The following is a 7500-nucleotide window of genomic DNA, read 5'->3' on the forward strand; positions in this document are numbered from 1 at the left end:
AAACGTAATACATTTAAACATGAATATAAATGCGAAGCATGTGTTCGTGCGAGCGTGAGTACGTGCGAAGGCGTGCGTGTACGTGTGTGTGCGTGAATGTGTAGGAAAGACGGGGTTGTGATGCATGTATGGTAGCTAGTAATGTAATAATAATTGCCCTCAAAAATATACATTCCACAACTTCTGGACCCACTCAGCTATAGACAACATTCTGTTCAATAACACTTTTTTTGATGACAGTAAAACATGTAGCCCTTCATCCACTCTACGTAAAAGTCGAGATTAGATCCAGCACTATGAGAGTATAAGGCTAAAGAAAGAATATTTCTCAATTAGGGCGAGCGTCAGAAAGGAATGAAAACGATCCGTAGTGTGATATTATTGTTGAACAATCTATCGGCAAAGGACACTCGGTGCATACACTAACGCGAAAGCAAATCAGAAACGAATAAAACCCATGGACCATGCGGTTTGAAATGGAACCGAAGAAACTGCTTCAAAATCTAAGCAATTAAAAAGACATTTAGGCCTAGACCTTACTCTATAACCTGAAAGAGGACGAAACAGTCTCCCCCCACCTTCCGTCAAGGCTTAATCCCACCTCAGACGGAGAGGGGGTTAATGCAGAAAGAAACCAGTCGATCAACCACGGCCAAGAATGCATACTCCGCGTTACGACCTGAAAAGAGTGAAACGTAGCCTCCGACGTCTTCATTCACATGTCCCAGGATGCACCCCGCGGTGACGCAAGCAGCCTCGCTGTGGCAGTCGACCCATGATGCCTTGTGACAAATGGCGGCTAATCTACTCGCTGCTGTTGGGTTTGACTAGCGCGGCCTGCGGATTCACGATCTTTTTGACCTCGAACATGATGGCTTTGTCAAGCAAGATGGGGAGGGGGTATGTTCTGTGTATGTTGTGGGATTTATGAACAGAGAGAGAGAGAAAGAGAGAGAGAGAGAGACTGAGAGAGAGAAAGAGAGATAGAGAGAGAGAGATGATCGAGAGAGACTGAGAGAGAGATGGGAGGGGGGGGAGGGGAGGCAGCGACACAGAACACACTCAGAATGACAAAGCATGTGCGAGAAAAAGAGAATGTGACCGTACATTGGCTATTCAAACCAATAAATGTATAGTATGTTATCTGCGACTACCCGTCAATCCAGCCAAACAAACAACAACGATGACAGCATCAATTACAGCATCAACAAGAACATATTGGCATCCCAAATATTACATTCAGATCGACGAGAACAATTTGTCACGCAGGAAATTCTGCTCTGCAATCCCGAATCACTATCAGCTTGCTTTTCACTTGCGTTAAGGGGCAGATTATACCTGCGCAGAGTCAGCGGCACAGACGACGCACTGTAGATTATCCCAGCCCGCTACACGTTGCGTGAAAAGAAAACAGGCCAAGTACTCGTCATAATCCCTGTCGCAGCATCAATAATATGCAGTGCGTCGTTTGTTTGTTTGTTTGTTTGCTTAACGCCCAGTCCACCACGAAGGGATTATCAGGGCGGTGCTGCTTTGACATTTAACGTGCGCCACAGCAGTGCGTCGTCTGTGCCGCTGACTCTGCGCAGGTATATTCTGCCCTTAAGCTCTGGACACACCAGCGACAAACAGATATCTTGTATAAAACCCCTCATTACAACCCTAAGGGAACATCTACCCGTAAGTCTAGCGCATTCCTCGGAGATTTAAATGAAACGTCCTATAGCACTGTATTCATTTCACTTGCCCCAACAACGTTTAGTTCTCCGACGACATCCTTGGAACAAGTAACTGTTTCCACGGGGCGATTTCCTTACACCTTCGGTCAACTGATAGTGCGATCGCCTGACAGTGAATGTCCCTTGGGGTACGAACAATCGTTAGCGAGTGCAGAGGGAAGAGTTATGTCCCTTTTTTATTGGCGATAGAATGTTCAAAGAGAAGAGAACTCTCATAAATCTTTCGTCGCCTGCGGCCAATCTGGTCTGATTTGTAGCTCAATGTTCAAACACAGACAGTCTGAGGTCTGGGCGGCGCACTATTGCAAGAAGTGACAATTTTACATAGAACACAATATTATTCATTATTCCTGTGTTGTTCTTTGTCATTGGTAAATATTGATGGCTATGATTAGCAGAGACACATTGCTTATTTGCAGATGATAGTGTACCTCTTCCGTATGTGTGAATGATTAAAAACAAGCATGATGCGTTCAACCACAGGAAATCAAAACCATAGGTGTCGATAATAGGTAAAGAGTACAACACAGTGATTGTTAAAATTAATACGATTACGATTAAAGGATTGAATTGGGAAATTCACCGTCTTCTGTACTTTTATACTTTTGGCTCACCTTTCTGAAAACACATTTATGTCTCCAAAAGGCTTTACCTCTTACTATCATCTGCAAATGTCTGAAGTACGACACTGTTCTGCGTAATTTTCGAGAAAATACAAATTATAACTGTGACTTGCCCATTAAATTTAACACCTCTGGCTCTCTGCCTAAAAGCCTTTAACTTCTGTGAATCGTAGCAAGATAAGGGCATTTGGATATTTGTAATTGTCATCTTCAATGCAAATTTAAGATTTTCAAATGTTCTTCTTAATCCTTACTTTTGGTGCTAATTCACTGCCATACTGTTCGCACATTGGAAGAGCTTACTAGTAGCTATGAGAGGACTGATAGTGTGGATAGTCTTGAAATCCGTGTGGGTATTGAGCGAGTGTACACTGCGGCGACACACGACAGCCTAATGAAAAGTTACAACTACTCCCACCTTTAACTCTCAGATCCTCTGCTAATACCCTCCCTACTAAAGAAAGTATCCACTTTGGAATCCAGGTTAAAGTTTGTGCAGACCGCCTTTATCCTTACTGTTGGGGTTTGCCCATTGACGCACTTAACATTTAACAGTTACATGAGAAATCACACTGTTGAACGGATTTTGAGAGCCACAACCCAACAGCTGCCCTTTAACGCTAAAGAGGTTTTCAAAAAAACAACTTTCCTGACGATTGAACCGTCTCAATTTTGGTTTCTGTTTCCCTTTCGACATCGATGGCAAGTGATTAGAGACATAGTACAAACATAAACCTATTCGTATGTTCAGAGACCGTAAAGCCTTGGACAAGACTGTTAATTGGCAAACTTGACGTAGAATGACGTAGAATGATAAATGCGGAAAAGTTGTTTTTCTTCAAATCTTATTTTCACTGTTTTCCAATAGCTTCTTAAAACAGGCCAGTCCCTATCTCTATGTAAGAAAATTACTAATTAACGAATGCGTGAACAGCAATCGTTGTTTGTTTGTTTGTTATTTTGTGATTATTATTTGAGTAATACGTATTTTGAAAACAGGTACAAGTCCGTCCCTTTTATAGCATATATTTTAGAAGAAGAACAAATTCGCTCTGGCTACTGTATGATTTCTGACTAGTGAGTAGTCCACCAGCCTGCGCAGCTGGTGTCCATTCTGGACATGGTCAGTGGCAGGTCCCCCTAACGGCAGGTGGTCTAAGAAGAACACTCGTTCAAATCACACAGTTATACTTCTGGACACTGTCACAGAACTGACCACTCAAAAGGCTTCACAACAGCCTCGGCCTCAAGAACAACACTTGGAATCACTTGAGGCTGGACACAATAAAAAAAGACACGACACTCGAAACCTCTCACAACTAAAAGTTTTCAAACTCGTGAAGAGTTTCTATTAGAATCTACAAGTTTTCGGAAGCTTGCCTTATTTGTTTGTGCATGTAAGACACTGATACTCTGGTCGTCTTCGTGCGTAACTGTCGTGTCCCCCTCTCCAGTGAAGGACCCTCCAACGGCTGTAGTCCTTGAACTACGACAGCATGACATGGCTTCATCGTTTGGGCCTCGAGGGACCGTATTCTCCAGGTAGCAGTTTTGACAATTGTCAGTCCTCGCCCGTCAATCCGAAGAAACAACAATTCTAACGTCACGGTGGCACAAGCGTCTGAAACTCGTTATTTTGACTGGACTGCAGAAACATGACCACTGTTGTGACTAAGTCTCTGGGAGTACCTCTTCATGGCAGTAGCGCCGCTGGGTCACAGTGACAGAAACGCCACTTCACACCTCTTCATGCCAGGGGCAGTTACAATCTGGACATTGTATCGTCACCGGTCAGCAGAAACGATACGATTGTTGAGAACGACAAGTGTTTTTGTTGCAAAGCGACTTGAAATACTAATCCCCTGCCGCCGTCTCAGATACAATGGAAGACCCCATTTTAAAACAACCTAGCCAGCCCCCCCCACCCACCTCAACTCCTATCCCCGCCCCCGCCCTTTTTATATTTAGTCAAGTTTTGACTAAATATTTTAACATCGAGGGGGAATCGAAACGAGGGTATGGTGTATGTGTGTCTGTGTGTGTGTGTGTGTAGAGCGATTCAGACTAAACTACTGGACCGATCTTTATGAAATTTGACATGAGAGTTCCTGGGTATGATATCCCCGAACGTTTTTTTCATTTTTTTGATAAATGTCTTTGATGACGTCATATCCGGCTTTTCGTGAAAGTTGAGGCGGCACTGTCACGCCCTCATTTTTCAACCAAATTGGTTGAAATTTTGGTCAAGTAATCTTCGACGAAGCCCGGGGTTCGGTATTGCATTTCAGCGTGGTGGCTTAAAAATTAATTAATGACTTTGGTCATTAAAAATCTGAAAATTGTAAAAAAAAATAAAAATTTATAAAACGATCCAAATTTACGTTTATCTTATTCTCCATCATTTGCTGATTCCAAAAACATATAAATATGTTATATTCGGATTAAAAACAAGCTCTGAAAATTAAATATATAAAAATTATTATCAAAATTTTTTTTTCGAAATCGTTTTAAAAACACTTTCATCTTATTCCTTGTCGGTTCCTGATTCCAAAAACATATAGATATGATATGTTTGGATTAAAAACACGCTCAGAAAGTTAAAACGAAGAGAGGTACAGAAAAGCGTGCTATGCAGCATAGCGTAACCACTACCCCGCTCTTCTTGTCAATTTCACTGCCTATGCCGTGAGCGGTGGACCACGAGTATACGGTCTTGCTGCGTTGCATTGCGTTCAGTTTCATTCTGTGAGTTCGACAGCTACTTGACTAAATATTGTATTTTCGCCTTACGCGACTTGTTGTTGTTTCGAATACTTCCCTTTTTTAAAACAGAATGTTCCGATGTTGGTTTTTTTTTAACATTTGTAGGTCATAACGTCTGTAAGTGCTACCTCCGTTGTGTGCGTTTTTTAGGACTTTCACCTGTTTTTATATTTAGTCAAGTTTTGACTAAATATTTTAACATCGAGGGGGAATCGAAACGAGGGTCGTGGTGTATGTGCGTGTGTCTGTGTGTCTGTGTGTCTGTGTGTCTGTGTATGTGTGTGTGTGTAGAGCGATTCAGACTAAACTACTGTACCGATCTTTATGAAATTTGACATGAGAGTTCCTGGGTATGAAATCCCCGAACGTTTTTTTCATTTTTTTGATAAATGTCTTTGATGACGTCATATCCGGCTTTTCGTGAAAGTTGAGGCGGCACTGTCACGCCCTCATTTTTCAACCAAATTGGTTGAAATTTTGGTCAAGTAATCTTCGACGAAGCCCGGACTTCGGTATTGCATTTCAGCGTGGTGGCTTAAAAATTAATTAATGACTTTGGTCATTAAAAATCGGAAAATTGTAAAAAAAATTAAAAATTTATAAAACGATCCAAATTTACGTTTATCTTATTCTCCATCATTTGCTGATTCCAAAAACATATAAATATGTTATATTCGGATTAAAAACAAGCTCTGAAAATTAAATATATAAAAATTATTATCAAAATTAAATTGTCCAAATCAATTTAAAAACACTTTCATCTTATTCCTTGTCGGTTCTTGATTCCAAAAACATATAGATATGATATGTTTGGATTAAAAACACGCTCAGAAAGCTAAAACGAAGAGAGGTACAGAAAAGCGTGCTATGCAGCATAGCGTAACCACTACCGCGCTAAATGGCATTGCGTTCAGTTTCATTCTGTGAGTTCGACAGCTACTTGACTAAATATTGTATTTTCGCCTTACGCGACTTGTTAAATGCTCTTCTCAAGAACGTTACTTGCATATTTCTATAGTTAGAGATACACCAGAAGTGTCACCTTGTAACACACATTCTTCAATGACAATGTGTTAACGCCCGCAACATAAACAATTGATACTTAACATATCGAACAAAGAGGCGTGAACATGAATACCTGCCGCAAAACAAATACTTCGAGAAACTTTTTACACAAGGACCCCCCGTGGCCTGTCAAGCTGAGCAGTCAGTGGCATTTATCGGGACAGCCCTAAACACATCATTCAAACCCACCCACGCCCCGATAGTGGAACTGTTATGGTCTCAAAGTTTAATTTCGCTTGGGAAATTCAGAATCACAAGTGTCATTTTCACTGCTATTGACGCACGGATCGCCTCTCCTTACTTACATGTTGAGCGAACTTCGCACCAGCAACTTTTCTTGTGACTTACTGTGAATTGTAAACAAAATTGATCCGTTCAAGTAAGTGAAAAGGACAGAAAAAACAACAAAGAAACAGACAAACAAACAAGCAAACAAAGTCAAGCAAGTGGTTTGGGAAATTTTTCAAGGACAAAAAATGCGGGTAGGTGGTAGCCAAACACAGACAGCATTCCAGCACGCAAATAGTTAATACAAAAACGTGTCAGTCTCTTCAGCTACTCGCCGGCTCTTGCTGTCAGGATTCAATTCTTTCTGGTGTTTGTTTTTACAAAACAAGTAGGTATAATTAGTAGTGCTGAAATGTATAGCAGTGGTAATATTTCAGACACGGTTTGTATTCTTCGCGAAGAAGTGACATTCCAATATATACGCCCACAATCAAAATAAGCTTGCCACACACAAAAACTACAACCCCCTCCCCCCCCCCCAAAAAAAAAAAAAAATCGAAAAAAGGAGCACACACACAACAAACTTCTTCCTGCAACAACCCCTGGATCGCTTTGAAGATTCGGGTTTTTGTTTCAAGATCTTCGTCCGAAACACAAACCCTCTCTACTATAAATACAGGAAAACGAGGAAACTTCACGATAGCACGCAAGTTTAACAACTTTTTTTTCTTCTCGAGTTTGTTTGTTTGTTTGTTTGCTTAACGCCCAGCCGACCACGAAGGGCCATATCAGGGCGGTTTCTTCTCGAGTTCTTCATTGAAATCAGAAACATTCTTTACAACAAACTATAAGATCGAGAAGCCCTCAATAACGCAAACGTTCGGAAACAAGTTTGTGTCAAGTTCTTCGTCTAAAACAGAAACCTTCTCTTCAAAAGAAAGCTAAGAAACGTCTTCAAAATCACAAACGTTTGAAATCAAGTTTGTTTCAACCAATGGATTATTATTAAAATGTAGGTTTTTGTTCCACGTTATTTGTCCAAAAAGAAACCTTCTTTTACTATAAATACAGGAAGCTAAAAG

General features: G+C 40.9%; 1 protein-coding gene across 1 annotated transcript in view; it reads right to left on the minus strand.

The window, feature by feature from the left end:
* LOC138964743 (protein Wnt-5b-like) overlaps positions 1-7500 on the minus strand; it is a gene marked incomplete in the record, with an annotated part of 103414 nt that overhangs the window by 75663 nt on the left and 20251 nt on the right.

This window comes from Littorina saxatilis, linkage group LG4 (genome assembly GCF_037325665.1).
Source record: "Littorina saxatilis isolate snail1 linkage group LG4, US_GU_Lsax_2.0, whole genome shotgun sequence".
Taxonomy (NCBI): Eukaryota; Metazoa; Mollusca; class Gastropoda; order Littorinimorpha; family Littorinidae; genus Littorina; species Littorina saxatilis.